The sequence below is a fragment of the Panthera uncia genome, assembly GCF_023721935.1.
Source record: "Panthera uncia isolate 11264 chromosome A1 unlocalized genomic scaffold, Puncia_PCG_1.0 HiC_scaffold_17, whole genome shotgun sequence".
In the NCBI taxonomy this organism is placed as follows: Eukaryota; Metazoa; Chordata; class Mammalia; order Carnivora; family Felidae; genus Panthera; species Panthera uncia.
The window spans coordinates 33,255,252-33,273,738 of record NW_026057577.1 but is presented as its reverse complement, the minus strand read 5'-3'; the positions used below and the strand labels follow the sequence as shown (position 1 = coordinate 33,273,738).

The window sequence follows — 18,487 nt, the reverse complement described above, 5'->3', positions numbered from 1 at the left end:
CATGACCCCCTAACCTAGCAGGGCTCAAGCTGCATGGTTTTCTGTACCTTATTCCTGGTTGCTGGAGTCCAGGGAGGGCAATTTCCCCTTAGAGCCTTCTTACAATGCCCCCAGCCTCAGCCAAGCTGTTATAACCTAGAGCTAGCAGAATGCTGAAAATGAAGGTTTGGGGGACACAAACATTTGAGCTGCAATCTCAGCTTTATCACCTATTTGTTGTGTAACCTAGAGCAAGTCGCTTGGCCTCTCAGCCTGCATTCTTTCATATGTAAAACAGATAACAATATCCATCTAATGGAACTGTGAGCATTAAAAGGACATAGTGCTCGTAAATCACATAGAACAATGCCTGGCACGCAGAAACCAAAATAGAGGATTGGTATTATTACAATGTAGTGTTCCTCTGAGGAACCTGACTCCCTGCCCACCCTACCCCCAACAATTTATTCCTGGATGCAGTACTTCCAGGAACTCTCCTTTCCAGGGGCCCTCCTCCCATCTGGCTCTGCCACTCCCAGGGATCATTAAAGAAGTCTAGCTGTGAAGTTTTCCACCCTAGGACTGGTTGCTAGGTAGGGAGCCATTCTCTAGAGCCCTCTGAAGCAGGCAGGAAGGATGCACCTTAGTCACGGTGGGACCCCACTATGGATGAAGTTGGAAAAGACTTGAGGGAGTGCCTGGGTAGCTCAGTCGGTTAAGCGTCCGACTGCAGCTCTCAGTTCATGATCTCATGGCAGAGGAGTTTGGGCCCCATGTCGGGCTCGGTGCTGACAGCTCAGAATCTGGAGCCTGATTCGGATTCCGTCTCCTTCTCTCTCTCTGCCCCTCCCCCACTCATGCTCTGTCTCTCTCTCTCCCTCAAAAATAAATAAACATTAAATTTTTTTTATTATTATGTTTATTTTAAGAGAGAGACAGAGTGGGAGAGGGGCAGAGAGAGAGGGAGACAGAATCTAAAGCAGGCTCCAGGCTCTGAGCTATCAGCGCAGAGCCCAACATGGAGCTCGAACCCACGAGCATCAGATCATGACCTGAGCCAAAGTCAGATGCTCAACCGACTGAGCCACCCAGGTGCCCCTAAAAAACTTTTTTTTAAAAAGACAGGTTCAAATCGCAGCTCTGGCATTCTGCATTCTACTATTTTCTACTACACTACTTGGGTGAAGCAGACTTGTGGTTTTTTCACAGGTAACATGGATATAGTAGCCACCTCCGAGAGGCAACTAAATTTATTTATTATGTACAATAAACTAGACATTGTGCTAGGAATTAGGGACAGAGATATGAATAATATTAGGGCAGGTACCCTGCCCTCCAAGAGTTAAGGTGAAGAAAAAGACAAATAAATGAATAAATACAATACTGTTTTAAGTGAAAGGGGATTTCAACTACCTCCACTGTGACCTCAGTCTGTACTTTCTAACTGATTGAGTTCTTCTTTCCAGCATATCTTTCCCAGCAGGCAAAGCCTTCCAGGACAGGAAGTGAAACTGCCCCTCAAGCATTAACTACTACTGCCCTGACTCCAGCAAGATTCTGCATGATTGGCCCCAAGACAGTGATCGACCCAACCTTTACTGCCCAGCACTTGTACCCACCCACCTTTGCCCCACATTTTCCCTATATAAACCTGGAAGTCTTGTCAGCACTCTGGAGCAAGTCTTTGAGACACTGGTCCACTGTCTTCCTGGTGTCAACCTCACTGAACTAAATTCCTGTCTTGTTTCACCACCACTCCTCTCCCTGCTTTTGGATTCTGTCAGTGGCGACCGGCTGAACCTGGTCTGTCTGGGATGCCCCAGAGCCACATGCTCTTGCACCTCTGTGACCCAGTTACATAAGGAATAAACAAGATAGAGAAACTATGGCATAAAGATGGCATCAAACTCTCTAGAGACAGTGTGTGCAGAGGTTAAGAGCACTAGCTCAGAAGTCAATGAGCCCTGTTTCAGATCTTGTTCCCCCCAATTAACTAGACAGATATGTGACCTTTCCTAACCCTAGGTGCCTCAGTTTCCTAAGCATTAAAATGGGGATAATAACAGGGGCGTCTGGGTAGCTCAGTCAATTAAGCGTCCCACTTTGGCTCAGGTCATGATCTCACAGTTCGTGGGTTCAGTCCAGTTCTGTGCTGACAGCTCAGAGCCTGGAGCCTGCTTCAGATTCTGTGCCTCCCTCTCTATCTGCCCCTACCCCGCTCACACTCTGTCTCTTGCTCAAAAATAAAAATAAACATTTAAAAAAGACTCTTCTCTGGGGGTGGTTATACACAGTAAGAGATAGATAATACATGTAAAGTGCTTAGAACAGTACCTGGCTTAAGTAAACAAAACATGGTTTAAGTGCTCAATACCGGTAAGCTATTACTACTATCATTCACAAATAAATTCTCTCATTATCTCTGCTCAAGGAATTCTCAAGCCTGAGGGCTAAGTCCCTTGGTGGGATGGCTAACTTAAGTGATACATAGTACTGGCTAGGGGTGGGGTCAGAGGGAAGTGTGTAACAAATGCAGTCCAACCCTAGATAAGAGCATGATGATTTGATATGTTCATACCCTATAACCCAGTAATCCCACTTCTGGAAACATAAGATACATAAGATTTATGTATAAGAATATCCATTGCGTGGTTTAAAAAACATAGATACCAACAGGAAGCTGGATAAATAAACAATAATATGGGCATACGGCACAATATGTCCTTATTAAAGAAAAATGAGGTGAGTCTATATGTACTGATTTGGAAAGATGTTTATTTAAAAAAAAAAGCTGTATACTAATACATATAACATCTCGTTTTGCTTTTTGAAAACCTACTTCTTTTTTATTAAGCCAAAAACATTCAGGGGTGCCTGGCTGACTCAATTGGTAGAGCATGCGACTCTTGATCTCAGAGTTGTGAGTTTGAGCCCCACGTTGGGTGTAGAGATTACTTAAAAATAAAACCTTAAAAAATTCATGTATCAATTATGTGATTAAAAGTTATTTTGGGGGTACCTGGGTGGCTCAGTCAGTTGAGCATCCGACTTTTGATTTTGGCTCAGGTGGTGATCCTGGGGTGATGGGAATGAGCCCTGATTCAGGCTTGGCACTGAGCATGGAGCCTGCTTAAGATTCTCTCTCTATGTCCCTTCCCCACTCATGTGTGTATGCTCTCTCCCTCTCTCTCTCAAATAAAAAAAAAATTATTTTGAAAAATATTTGGAAGTCTAGAGTGAACTATGGACTTTGGGCAATAGTGCATGTCAATGTAGGTTCGTCGATTGTAACAAATGGATCACTCTGGTGCTGGATCTCAATAGTGGGTAAGGCTGTGCGGGTGTGGGGACAGGGCTACATAGGAAATCCTCTGTACCTTCTGCTCAGTTTTACCGTGAACCTAAAGCTGCTATAAAAAATAAAGTCTATTAACCTCAAAAAATATTTGGAAGATATACACAAAACTGTTAACAGTGGTTGCCTCACTGAAGGGGAGTGGGATTCAGGGACACTTGAATATTTTCATGCAAATGATGTTGTATTGTTTCATATCCATATCAACAATATAATTACATGTTATTTTATAATACAGTACTTTGAACTTTATATTTATAAAAAATCTGGGGGATACACACTAAACTATTGGTAGTGGTTACTTCGTGGGAGCATGACTGGAGATAGAGGTAAGGTACTAATCATTTTATTTTGCTTTTGTACAGATTTAATTTGTCATAATCTTTGGCATTTTATAGTTAAATCAGAGAGAGAGAGAAAGAGAGAGAGAGATTAAAAAGATGACTAGCCCAGCCACTACTTAATCAGCTGTAAATTCAAAAACTAGCTGAGACAAAACATCACTGTCCCAGATAGTCTGGACCCAGGACCAGCTACATGATTTGCAGGGCCCATAAAAAATTATTAAGTACTTTGAGATGGCAACAGCATAATATTAAACCAAGAGGCCCTTCTAAGTGCAAGGCCCCATGAAGCAGCCTTGTCTGGACCCAAGAGCCCAGTGCTGGGTCCCCGCTTCAGCACCACAGCTTGACAGGGACTCTTTCTAGAGTTTCCACGCTGCCTGTCCACCTGTGAGAGATAATCATTTCACCCAACAGTAAAACTGCTTCCGGGTTGGTTGGGTTTTCAAACTTTTCGTCGCTACCCTTCCCCCTCACTTTGTCGCAATCTGTGCTTCTTAAAATTTGGCAGCAATCCCAGGCTCTGTGTTGCTGTGTCACTTCTCAGCCTTGAGCAACCATTTCTAGACAAGCAGTGATCTCCCTGCACTGAGGGTATAAAATGGAGGTGCCGTCAGAACACTGCAGTAGGAGGGCAAGAGAATGAGTGTCATCGGGGGAAAACCCACTCCACCACGACTATCCCCCCACTTTGAACTTCTATGCCATTTCATTTAATTTAGCAAAACCATTTCTTTTTAATGTTTATTTATTTATTTTGAAAGAGAGAGTGAGAAAGCATGCACAGGGGAGGGGCAGAGAGAGAGAGAGAGAGAGAGAGAGAGAGAGAATCCTAACAAGGCTCCACGTTCAGCATGGAGCCCAACACGGGGCTCAATCCCATGACCATGAGGTCATAACATGAGCCCTGAGCTGAAATCAAGAGTCGGATGCTCAACGAACTGAGCCCCCCAGGTGTCCCTTAACAGAACCAATTTGAATCCTATTTACTGTGTGCCGGGCATTGTGCTAAGTGCCAGGAATATTAAATTGAGTAAATGATTATATTTTTGAATGCTTACCATGAGTTAAGCACTACACTAAGCATTCTGCATGTACTCTCATTTCATCCTTATAGCAGCCAACAGTCTTTCCTCTTTTGCACACTAATAAATCTGAGACACAATGACTGAGTGGTACAATAAGGGACCCAAGGCACTGTGCAATGCTATGCTGCCTCCCTTAAGAAGCAAACCAAGGCAAAATTTAAACAAACATGGCCTTCACTCTCCACATTTTCTCAGATAAGATTAGATTAAGTCCACCAGAATTAGCTAAGAACATTTCCAAGGCCAATGCTAAGATATTACATGCTCATGGACTGGAAGAACAAATATTGTTAAAATGTCCATAATACCCAAAGTAATCTACAGATTTAATGCAATCCCTATCAAAATACCAGTAGTATTCTTCACAGAACTAGAACAAGTAATCCTAAATTTGTATGGAACCACAAAAGACCCCAAATAGTCAAAGCAATCTTGAAAAAAAAAAAGAAAAAGAACAAAACTGGAGGTACCACCATCCCAGATTATAAGATATACTACACAAAGATGCAGTAATCAAAACAGTATGGTACTGACACAAAAAGAGACACACAGATCAATGGAACAAAACAGAGAGCCCAGAAATAAACCCACGATTATACGGTTAATTAATCTTTGACAAAAGAGGCAAGAATATACATTGGGGAAAAAGACCAGCTCCTTTCCAATGATGTTGGAAAAGCCTTAAAGGAACATGCAAAAGAATGAAACTGGACCACTTTCTTACACCGCATATAAAAATAAACTCAAAATGGATTAAGAACCTAAATGGAGACCTGAAACCATAAAAATTCTAGAAGAGAGCACAGGTAGTAATTTTTCACACATCAGCCATAGCAACATTTTTCTAGATCTGTCTCCTGAGACAAGGGGAACAAAAGCAAAAATAAACTATTGGGACTACATCAAAATAAAAAACTTCTGCACAGCAAAGGAAACAACTAACAAAACTAAAAGGCAACCTACTGTATGGAAGGAGATATTTGCAAATGACATCTGATAGAGGGTTAGTATCCAAATATATAAAGAATTTATACAACTCAACACCCCCCCAAAACAAATAATCCAATTAAAAAATGGGCAGAAGACATGAACAGACATTTCTCCAAAGAAGACATCCAGATGGCCAACAGACACATGAAAAGATGCTCACCATCACCCATCATCAGGGAAATGCAAATCAAACCATAATGAGATATCATTTCATATCTGTCAGAACGGCTAAAATCAAAAACAACAAGAAATAACAAGTGTGGACAAGGATATGAGAAAAAGGAACCCTTGTGCACTGTTGGTAGGAATGCCAACTGGTGCAGCCACCATGGAAAACAGTATGGAGGTTCCTCAAAAAATTAAAAATAGAATTACAATTTGATCCAATAATTCTACCACTGGGTATTTACCCAAATAATACAAAATACTAATTCAAAAAGACATATGTGTCCCTATGTTTACTGCAGTGTGATTTATAGTAGCCAAATTATGGAAGCAGCCCAAGTATCCAGTGATAGATGAATGGATAAAGAAGATGTAAAAAAATAAGATAAAAGAATATGTGGTATATATCTACAATGGAATATTACCCAGTCATAAAAAAGAATGACATCTTGCCACTTGCAACAACATGGATGGATCTAGAAGGCATAATGCTACATGAAATAAGACAGTCATGGGGTGCCTGGGTGGCTTAGTCGGTTAAGTGTCTGACTTCAGCTCAGGTCATGATCTCGCAGCCCGTAAGTTCGAGCCCTGCATCGGGCTCTGTGCTGACAGCTCAGAGCCTGGAGCCTGCTTCAGACTCTGGGTCTCCCTCTCTCTCTGATCCTCCCCCGTTCATGCTCTGTCTCTGTCTCAAAAATAAATACACATTAAAAAAAAGAAATAAGACAGTCAGAGAAAGAGTAATAACATGCTTCCACTCGTATGTGGAATTTAAGAAACAAAACAAACGAAGAAAGAAAAAGAAACAAACCAAAAAACGGACTCTTAAAAATAGAGAACAAACTGATGGTTACCAGAGGGGAGGTAGGTAGGGGGATGGGATAAATAGGTGATGGGGATTAAGAGTACACTTATCATGATGCTGAATAATATATAGATTGCTGAATTATATATACACCTGAAACTAATATAACACTGTATGTTAACTATATGCAATTTTTAAAGTTTCCAATTCTTGGTTTAAGTAGAAAAAACCAGTAAAGTTGATAGATCATGAGCTTGTCTTGATATAGGATTATTTTTGAAGATTCAGCAGAGGTAAGGGGGTTCAACAGAGCCTCCTTTCTTTCTTTAAAATTTTTTTTTATTTATTTGTTTTTGAAAGACAGAGAAAGAGAAAGAGACAGTGAGAGTGGGGGAGGGGCAGAGAGAGGGAGAGAGAGGGAATTCTAAGCAAGCTCCGCACCATCATTGCAGAGCCCAAAACGGGGCTCAAACTCAGGAACGGTGAGATCATGACCTGAGCCAAAATCAACAGTCAGACACTTAGCTGACTGAGCCACCCAGGCACCCCTAGAGCCTCCTTTCTTAAAAACCAACCAACCAACAAACCAACCTGGTGGCTCACCACTGCCAACAAATGAAACTTCAAGTTCTTTAGCAGGATTTTGAAGGCTCTACAAAATCTAACTCCTGTCTTTCAGATCTCATTTCCCAACAGTTTTCTATCCCTTCCATCCATCAAGTGTACTTATTCTATTCACCAAGATTATGGACTTCTGATTTTTGGTGTTTTTTACATTGTCCAGAATTCTCTCCCAACATCCTACATACCAGCCTTCAATACCCAGTATTAAATGTCACAATCTCTGAGATGGTCCCCAATTCGATGTTCTGGGCTCCCACAACATTCAGTATTCATGGTTACTGAGTGAGGGTCTGCACCCTCTCAGGAAAGGGGGGCCAGCTCACCACATTTACATGGAGTTTGTATTGATTACAATATAGATAGACGACTCTGGATCCCACTCTGGACTGACATGCTCTGGTGGTTTGTCCCAGCTTCCTTCCCCCTCATTGGCCCTACCTGTGCATGATGCTATTATGGTCCTTATCACAGGACACTGTCATATTTCCATCTTATTTCCTTACATTTCTATCTTCCCCCACTAAATTCTGGGGACAGGACTGTGTTAATATTATTCTGGCATCACCTGGACTAGAGACTGACTTTAAGTAGGTGCTTAATGTTTGTTTAATGACTATATAAAAGGTTCCAAACAAATTCTATATTAAAGCCTACCCTTGGATAAAATACCCCAATACTTCACGTGTGTGTGTGTGTGTGTGTGTGTGTGTGTGTGTGTGTGAGAGAGAGAGAGAGAGAGAGAGAGAGAGAGAGATTTAATGAATAAGGATTTTAATCTTTTTCTTTTTTTTAGAAGATTTTTTTAATAGTTTACTTTTTTAATTTATTTATTTTTGATAGAGAGAGAGAGTAAGCAGGGGAGGGGAAAAGAGGGAAACAAAATCCCAAGCAAGTCCCATGCTGTCAGCACAGAATCCAACGTGGGGCTCAAACTCATGAACTGTGAGATCATGACCTGAACGGAAACCAAGGGTCAGACGCTTAACCTACTGAGTCACCCAGATGCCCCGAATGAATAAGGATTTTAAATGAGAATGCTGGTGGTGGTGGTTGATGGTGGAATTCTAGGAACCTGCCTGTGAGGTGGGTTTTGTGAGGATCTTCCTAGTGCTCTTCAAATTACCCCCATTTAAAGGGTTAGAACGCAGGGTTGCAACCCTGAGTGAAAAGACAAAAGAAGCTAATTTATATCTCTAAATCCCTAGATTTAGAGACAGCTCATTCTTCCCAAAGAAATTTCCCCAAAGCAAATATTTAGAATCAATTTATACTTGGTTTAATAGGGGGAAACTGATGTGGCACTTCTGGTTGACTAAACACAACCCCCCTGACTACAGACTGCAGGGACGACAGTTGGATTAACATCTTGGTGACACAAGGAGCCTACAGGGGATGTTGGCCTCCAAGAAGGTTCTGCCATGGGTCAAATGCCTATTCACTGTCAGAGTCATGGGAGGTGATCTGGTCTCTAGTGAGAGCTGCTGAGGGTGCTGAGAGGCTCTAGACTTTGGAGGTGCCTAGCCTGTTAGGATCTCAAGGAGGTAGCTAGTATGAGAATAGGTCTGTTACGCAAAATGCTCCTAAAAAAACCCAAATCCTGCATTCTATGTATCCATAGACTTGGCCTGCAACCACTGTGACCCCTGCCCCTGCCGTAGGTAGGACGTCACATTCGGGAAAAGCAAGTGAATGCTGTCTGAAGTATCTCCTCCCCCACACTGCCCACAACCCCCAACACACACATACACACCAATCAGGCTCTACTTTCTTCTTCAAGGCAGTCCCGGATATATGTTTTAATCTGCTTTCACCTAGACACAGATTCTAGATGCATACACAGAGCAGGCAATATGCATTGTCCCTAACTCCTGACATCACCCTGGGGACAGTGACTTTTCCACTGGCTATCATGTCATTTAATTGACTCTTTCCAGATTGTGGGTGATCCAAGGAGTTCTGTCTTCTCCTGACTGCTTTCTAATTCTTGGGAAAATACTCTTAAGCCTGGGACAGAACAATATATCTTAGTCTTTAATATAACAATGTACCATCTACCTTCTGTCTCCACATTTCCACCTCTGCCCACAGAAAAGAGACACCCAGCAACCAATACTTCCATCCTCGGGGAATGGGTTAGGAAGGGGGCTCTCACCTTTGGCTCCATTTCCATACTTACTCTTCCCAGGAAAGAAAAGTTGCTTGTCTAATTGGGGAGATTATCATAAGTCATTTTTCAAAGGGATCATTGTTTTTGATTAGGTTAAATTAGCACTAACAGACACTGTTTTTTCATGATATACCTCTCCTCTAACTCTTTTTCACTCTGCTCTAGCTCTGTTTGGTAATCAAACCAGGACAGTTCCCCCTCCTCACAAAGGCAGAGGTCTGCCATTCTTGATTTTCTTCCCTTGTATGTAGGAGGTGGAGGTCCTGTCATATTCTCCAGACCATCTTTACCAATTACAAGTCTGATTCTGAACTTTGGTCCCTCAGTTGGCTCCCTGCATCTATTCTTAATTACTTAAGACTTGGAGGGAAAGGAAGGTGATTAATTAGTCTCCACCAAAGTTCTGACAGTTAATAATAGCCTTCAAAGGCGTTTAAAGTCTAGTCAACACTGACTACAACCTCTTCACGGTCCTAAGATGCACCTTATTTTACCTTTGCCTCTACTGAAGTTTACAACACACAGATGCACACAGCCAGCTCTGCAGATAATGGTCCCCCAAAGATGCTTATATCCTAATTCCTGAAACCAGTGAATATGTTATATGTTACATGACAAGAGGGACTTTGCAAATGTGATTAAACTGAGGATGCTAAGATAGCAAGATTATCCTGGATTATCCAGGTAGGCCCAATGTAATCACAAGAGTCCTTATAAGGCAAAGAGAGGGGGAGGAAAGTCAAGAGTCATACAGAGATTTGCAGATGCTATTTTGTTGGCTTTGAAGATGAAGGTGCCAGGAGCCCAGAAATGCAGGCAGCCTCTAAAAGCTGGTAAAGGCAAGGGAAGAGATCCTCTCATAGAGCCTCCAGAAGTAGTGAAGCCCTGCTGACATCTTGATTGTAGTGCAGTGAAACCCATTTTGGACTTCTGACTTCCAGAACCATGAGATAATAAAACTGTATTGGCTTAAACCACCTAGTATGTGGTAATTTGGTACAGCAGCCTTGGGAAATGAATACAGATTTTGGTACCTAAAAGTGGGGTTCTGCTGTTACAAATAACTAAGAATCTTGAAGTGGCTTTGGGATTGGGCAATGGTCAGAGATTGGAAGAATTCTGAGAAGCCTAGCTTCCCTTGAACAGACTGCTAGCAGAAAAGTAGATACTAAGACTCTGCTAGAGAGGACTCCGAAAGAAGTGAGGAGCATGTTAGAGAAAACATATCATCATCTTAGGGAATACCTAAATTGTCATGAACAGAATGTTAGTACAAATAGGGACATTAAAAGTGTTGTTAGTGACAGTTCTAATGCGAATGAGGCACATACTATTGGAAACTGAAGGAAAGTGGATACTTGTTATATAGTAACAGGAATCCGCCTTGATTTTAACCTAGTAAAACTTGTGACCTCCATAACTGTATGATAATAAATTTGCATCGCTTTAAGCCATGAAGTTTGTGGTAACTTGTTATAATAGTAACCAGAAACTAATACAGACCCTACAGTCAGCCTAGAACTCAGACAATGAATATTCCTCTCCAAGTTACCAAACTATTCCCTTCAGCTGGCATATGGGACAAAGAATCAGTAGTGTGTTAATTAAGTGCACAGCATTCAGCAGCAGACAGACACAGGTTCAAATATTGCTTTGCCACTGTATTCATTAATGAGTCAGCAAATATTAAGCCCCACTATGTGCTAGACACCTTGCTTGACTGGGATAATAGGGAGCAAAAAAACACTAGATGTATGAATGTATGGAACTCACTTAATTCCTATGAGTCTCAAGTTCATTATCTAAAACATGGGAATAACAGTTTCTCTCTTGCTTAAGTATGCAATGCATGTAAAGTACTTACCACAGTTTCACTAAATAATAACTACTATTAAGCCTTCCTTTCTCTTGTTCTAAAAGGCTATTTGTACAACAACAGGGAGCAACAGAACAGGATTTAAAGACTTTGAAGCTTCAACAACAAAGACCCTCTCATCAACACACATACTTCCTTGCTAATAGGTTTCTGTATTCCATGGCTCATCATCAAACAGAACCAATCTCACAGGCTCAAAAGTGTCCACCTCAGGGCTGTTTACATACATGGTAATACTCTTTTCCCCCCAAAACTCTCTGACATGAAGCTTGGTGTGCATCTAATGTAAATCATTCATACAGACTGAGGCTTCTAGCCTTGCTACAGACCTTTGAGTCACCCTAGATGATTATGAGAACAGAGATGTGACACATGCATTTTTGGGTAAGATAGTATCTGTAGTTCAGAGTCAAAAAACATAAAAGAGAAGACTTGGGAAATGTCACCTTGCTACTCAGCTTGGCCCATGATACTGCCCAGAGCAACAACTCTGGACACTGGATTGGTCCAATGTTGGAAGGAAGCACAAACTGCCAGACTTTCTGGGACCATTAACAACAAACTTGTTTGTTCAGACTTTCTTCATTTTTAAAGTTTGTTTGTTGTTTATTACATTCACTGGCAGCTGTAATCTAGAGGCCCAGTACACTGTTTGGGACTCAGCAGTCAAGAGCCACACTCTAGTAACAATAAGCTTTTTATCATCCTTGTTTTCTTATAGATAAAAATTTGGTTCCTAAAAGTTACTTTTTGTACCCCAACTTTCTAAAGTTACACCTGTGAGAATTACTTCTACAAAGCTCTCAATATCCTATTTCCATACTGGTACAAACATCCTTTTGTTTTTTAATTTTTTTTTAATGTTTATTTATTTTTTAATGAGAGAGAGACAGAGAATGAGTGGGGGAAGAGCAGAGAGAGAGAGGGAGACACAGAAGCAGGTTCCAGGCTCTAAGCTGTCAGTACAGAGCCCAACGCAGGGCTTGAACTCTCAAACTGTGAGATTGTGACCTGAGTCAAAGTCAGACACTCAACCAACTGAGCCACCCAGGTGCCCCACAAACATCTTTTTTTAAAAAGATTTATTAAGTTTTTATTTTAATTCCAGTATAGCTCACATACAGTGTTATGTGAGTTTCAAGGGTACTCCTTTTTTTCTTTATTTCTTTTGTTACTGCCATGCTCAGGACTGCCTTTTCCCATTCTTCACCTAGCCCACATCTCTGGCAGTAGACCATTCCAGGCAGGACTACTGCTGAGGAAACTCTTGGTCTCTTTGAGATGAGAGTAGAATGACATTGATCTCTGCTTCCTCTCTTTTTTTCGACTCTGGATAATAAACTCTAAGTGCAGAGGCAGAAGAGGCTCTTCTCCAGTCCATATGCTCAAGTCCAGGTCTCTTGGCAATGAACTCTCTAGTGAGAGTTCCTAGAGGCCCCAAGGCTGTAGCCAGTGTTTGACCTGAATGTTTCTCCAGATTAGGCAATGACCTTCTCAATTCAAAGTTGACTGCCTCTGTGAAAATGAACTTTTCAAGTCCTTTCGGAATCTGGGCTGAGTTTCTCTGAAAACACTTGTCATTAAAGACCCTTCCTATTGCTGGGGACAGGCTCTTGTTTCTAGTTTACTAGAATCAGTGAGGCTTAAGGCAACGCTTGCTGGAACTGCAAAGCTTAAAGTAATTACAAGCCATTACCTCTCCTCTGCCCTCACTTCTGATTATAAGTAGGTCCTTCTTGTCCAAACACCTCTGAGGGAGGAGCTCCAAGCAATTCCAAACAATCCAAGACATCTTTCCCCCAGAATGAAGCGTAGACTCTCACCCTCCACTTCTACTTTGCCACAGAGCTCTCAGGCTACAGGTAGCTTATGACTTCCTCCTCCCCCTCCTTCCTTGGTCCTTTGAGACACTAGGGTCTTCCCAGTATAAACCTGAATTTCCCTTCTGATAAGGCACTTAAAAATTTAGCTACAAAGTATGGTGTGTAGACAAAACTAGAAGAGAAGGTAATTTGGAAACTCTCTTGTCCCATGCAAAACTCTTAAACAAAGAAGGATAAAAGTGTATTATTTTCCTAAGACATTATTCAAAAGTTGTTGCTCATGATGAAGTTTTCAGGGGCCAGACTGTATGCTCTAGTGACATGTTAAGTGGATCAATGATAACCTAAGGAACTGTAATGAGTATCCATTTCCTGACCCTGCATTAGCTGCTTCTCTGCATCTGTGGGATTTGAAGAAAACTATAGCCTAAGGGAACAGTTCGTGCTGCTCTTCTCTCCTCGCTCTACCCTATAAAATGTATGCCCAGGAGCATACAGTGGAGTGCATACAGGATTGTATTTTCAGGAAGCACATGAACTCTGTTTCAAGGAAGAAATGTATTTATTATGTATCATGGTCCCGACTCTGACTGTATTCTGCCCGGGGTAACCAATCCTGGGGGAAAGGGTGTAGAAAAAGGGGGAGAGGTGGAGGAAACACAGAGTGGAAGGAAAGAACTATCTCAGAATCTATTTACTAAACAGAAATGTTTAATTTCAGAAAAACCAGGAAGTCTTCCATCTAGTTTTTCATTTATATGACCATTAAAAATAGAAGGGACAGAGTGTTCTTCTAAGAAGGAGATGAAGGGGAATGAATGAAGCCAGTACAGACAAGTTTCATGGCTTCTCCTAGGTAGAGGATTCTAATTCGCCTTCCCACACTATCTTGCTCCCTCCCTCCAGGCCGGGTCAGAACACACCACACAAGCTACACAGAGAACTCCAGCAGATGTGGTGACTCCAAACCCCCAGAAAGTAACAGTGCATCTCACAAGGACTCACTCACGTTCCTCAGCTAGAGACCTCTAAGCCAGGCTGGCCCTCTGGCCCTGAGACGCAGGTGAGAATGGACAATGCCGAGGAAGGAGCTGCCCCACACACAGAGACCGCTGACCTCATTTTTTTCCCTAATAAGGATCTGTACACACCTCCCAGGACTGTCATCACCATGACAACAGCAGAAGTTGAGGGTGAGCAGGTTAGTGGAACAGCATGCTTTCTAAATTCTCAAACGAGGCCTGAGGCTGTCCTCACTCATGAAGTGGAAAAATTCATGTTGGCAGTGCTCCTAAATGGATTCCAAAAAACTTAAAGATCATGCCTTCTTTCTGGGGAAGAATCAGAGATGGAGTCTGCATAAAGCCCCTTCACGCAAAGTTGATTTTGTCAGAGAGGTAGGAATCCTAAAACAAAAGCATGAATTCCCCCTCACTCCCCCAAAAACTAGGGCACATAAACTATGTCCATCTACCACAGAGTGAAGAGATACGGCAAACCAGGGCAAAAACAATCCCCCAAAGACACAAAAAAACAGGCACTTTGAGAAAAATCTCTATAATAGAGCCTTCCCACAGAGACTACTCAGAACAACTCAGACCTAAATTCTGAATGTGAAAGATAGACTCCTACCTTGAAAAAGCACTAAAATAGCTCCCATTTACTATAAACATTGTTCTCTAGGCTGTGTAATATGCGTGTATTATCTCATTTAATTCTTGTAACAACCTTATTAGGTGGACACTACTATTGTCTCCATTTTACAGAGAAAGAAACTAGGAACCAGAAAAGTTAAATAGGGGACTCAGAACTGCTGAGTAACAGAGCTAGGATTCAAAGGAGGGTTACTCTGACCGAGAGCTTGAGCTCTTAGTGATGATCTCTCTGATATAGGGAAAGGCTTCCTGCTTCCTGCAAGAATCATAAGTAGATGCCTTCCTCGCATGATTTCTGAGCCTCCAAAGATATAAGACAACCTCAGGAACATGCACTCTTGATTCTAGACCAGTTCTTAAACTTTAGGGTATATCGGGAGCACATGGAGGGCTTGTTAAACACAGATTTCTGGGCTCCACTCTGAGAATTTCTGATTCGGTAGCAATTGTTAGTGTGTCTGCTCCAAGTATCGTACTTGGAGAACCACTGTCTGGTCCCTCAACACTGAGGTCCTCTAGGCCTCACTGCCTTAGTCACCTCATCTGCCTAAGTAATCTTTCACTGCTTAGTCCCAGATCCCCTGGGGTCTTCCTTGACAAACTATAGTGTTATGTTTGGCAGTGCTGTGTATTTTGGAATTCTCTGAGCTCTTCTGAAAATAGTATGTCCCTCTCCAGGAACAATTTACTGCTGCCTTAGGTAATGAAATGTAGAAAGAGGGGCCCCGGAAGGACCAGTAGGAGAGAGCAAAGCAGTCTGGTGCCCTGAAGCCAGACCAGCTGTCTCAAAGGCGCAGTCTTTTTACAACCTCTTGGGATTCCCTCTAGGAAATGATCACACAAGGGCACTCATTAAAACCTCTTGAGAACATTCACACTGAGAAAGTGAGAGTTGTAATTGTGAATGACTGGCCCTTTAATGCCCCTCCCCCCAAATACATTCCTCCCTCTGAAGAAGCTGTAACTGGATGCCAGGCTCTCCCTCCTCAGCCCATTTCTTTCTCTGCTCAGTCTCACGGGAAGCTGCTAAAGAAGAAGCCCTTAGGCCACGTCTGCTCACACAGAGGTGAGGCTGGAGAAAGGGGCCAGTCGTCAGGATTAACCAATTTAATGCCTGACCTGTTTATCCTGCAGGAAACATCACCTGGTGATGTCCCCATTGATCCTTTCAGATCCTTATGCTAGGTTTTTGTGGACTGTGAAGATAAATGAACAGTTTAGTGACAAAGCAAAAGAATTCATCAATGGAGGAAAAACAACTTTCAGGAAGATGTGTGAATGAGGATTAGTGCACAGCAGGTCTCTCTCTCTCTCTGCCCAGCTGCAGCTATTCTCTACTAACAGTGCAGGCGTATTTTGAGTCCTAAAACTGTCAAGTGTCAACAGGTCAGAATGGCAGGCAGAGGGGCCTCCCTTTAACTTAGTATCACTGTGAGGAGGTATGTTGACATGCAAGGCTAGGTCACCCATGGAGCACTGGGAAGATGGAAGGTCTGTACAGCTCAGTCCATGAGGACCGGGACTCGAATCAGGAGCCAGGCACAGTCCTGGACAGAAGGGATGAGACAGGAGGGGTTGGGAAACTCGGGAAGGAGAGTAATGGGACTCCTTCCCTATCTTCTGTGTGAAGAAGACGGGTTCCTAACATTCTTTTAAATCTGAAGGAGAGACCTGAAATAATCAGCAGACAGCTCCTAATGCATATTTGCCTAGGAATACACACCCACCAGCATCATCAACAAAAGGAGAATGTATTCAACCTTAGTTCCTGGCTCACTAGACCGACCTGCAAACCCTCTGTGGGAACAAGAAAAGCCCTGAAGACAGGTGAGCAGGGCAAGGTTGTGGCTGCTTTCATAGCATCATTCTTACCATTCCAGATGCTTCCTATCCTGCTATACTTGGCAGCCCAAAGCCACTTCTTCACTTCACCACTGGCATTGGGGCTGCAGATTTGTCAATGAACTATTTTATGTTCTTCTCCTTGCCATCTGGCAATATTAACTCTAATGAATTGCTTTAGCTTGTGCATTTGTTTTTTTGTTTTTTTTTTTTTGACAAATGTGACTTTTAGTTGAATCATGCAACATTCACAAATAGCAAATGCTGGCTGATTAGAATCAATGAAAGCTCTTAGAATTGCCAGCAAAAATGGGCCCTTTGCTGCACATGTTATTCAGATAGCCTAATCATTTGAAAAGCACCTGATTATTTCTGGAAAGAATGTTTCACACACACACTTATGTCATCTGTAATGTATCTATGTATGTATTTGAATTTGGATGGATTCTTGCAAGCCAGCCATGGTATGAATATAAGTGCTAGATACACTTGGATTTGGAGCTAGACACAGGGTTTGAATCCTACCTCTGCCACTTACAAAACTGCCTGAACCTGGGTATGTTTCTTACCCTCTTGGTGTCTCAAGTTTCTCACATGTAATATAGATCTAATAAATCCCTTGCAAGACTGTCATGGGGAATAAATGATATCACATATATAATGCGCTCGGCCCAGTGTCTGAGTTGATAATGGCTCAATAATTAGTAACTATTATCATCATTATGATGTTCTATTAATAGAGGATTATGATGGACACCATTTACAGTCTCTGTAATCCTTCCTTTCTGAAAACTGCCACAGGGATGGACCTCCAAAGCCATATTTTTATTATATGACATCGCTTTAGTGATTGGGCAAGAATAAGGAAACTAAGGAAATACGAGTTTAAGCAATTTGTCTATGCTCATCAGCCACTTGGCTCTTGATCCAACCTGGAAGATTCTCTTTCCTGAAAGTTTAGGTTAGGAATTAGTCCCATTGGTCCTCTGAACTAAGACACTGTGAGATGTTCATGTCTGGAAATGTCCATGTCAAGGCAGTAAAAGTCAGTCTGCAGAGTGATACAGAACATCATATAGATGTGCAGAATGAAGCAGATCTGACTTTAACCTGAAGTCAAAGAGAGTAGTGTCTTGGTTTTCATAACTTTCCACTTCCATGAGAAACTCCATTCCATCTATCTATGTATCTGTTTATGTGTCTATGTATCTCTCTTTTGCTTACCACTTTGAATGGGTTTCCATTGTCTTCAATTGAAAGATCTTTGCTAACAGTGTCATTTCTGTGCATAAGACCACCAGATCTTCTCTGTGTAGCTCAGATAGCCTAAGTATTTGAAAGATGCTGGCTTGGGGCACCTGGGTGGCTCAGTCAGTTAAGCATCCGACTCTTGGTTTTGGCTCAGGTCTTATCTCATGGTTTCACGAGTTCAAGCCCCATGTCAGGCTCTATGCTGACAACACAGAGCCTGCTTGGGATTCTCACTGTCCCTCTCTCTCTGGCCCTCCCCCACTCGCACTGTCTCGCTCTCTCTCTCAAAATAAATAAATGAACTTAAAAAAATAAAGATGCCTGGCTATTTTACAAAAGAGCTATACACACACACACAGAGACACCCTTATATGTTTTCAGTTCTTGAAGGACATTAAGTAGAAAACTAAAATAATCATGTATGTATGTAAGGATGTCATACATATAAGGAAAAGAAGAAAGACTAAAAAGAGAAGCATTAATATTCTGGTCTTAAAAAAAACAGATCATCTGATTGCTT

At 42.0% G+C, this 18,487-nt stretch overlaps 1 protein-coding gene across 3 annotated transcripts in view; it reads right to left on the bottom strand.

Annotated features, from left to right (window-relative positions):
* Window positions 1-18,487, bottom strand: part of LOC125934882 (protocadherin alpha-C2) — an 89,899-nt gene that overhangs the window by 13,833 nt on the left and 57,579 nt on the right. The window lies entirely within an intron of this gene.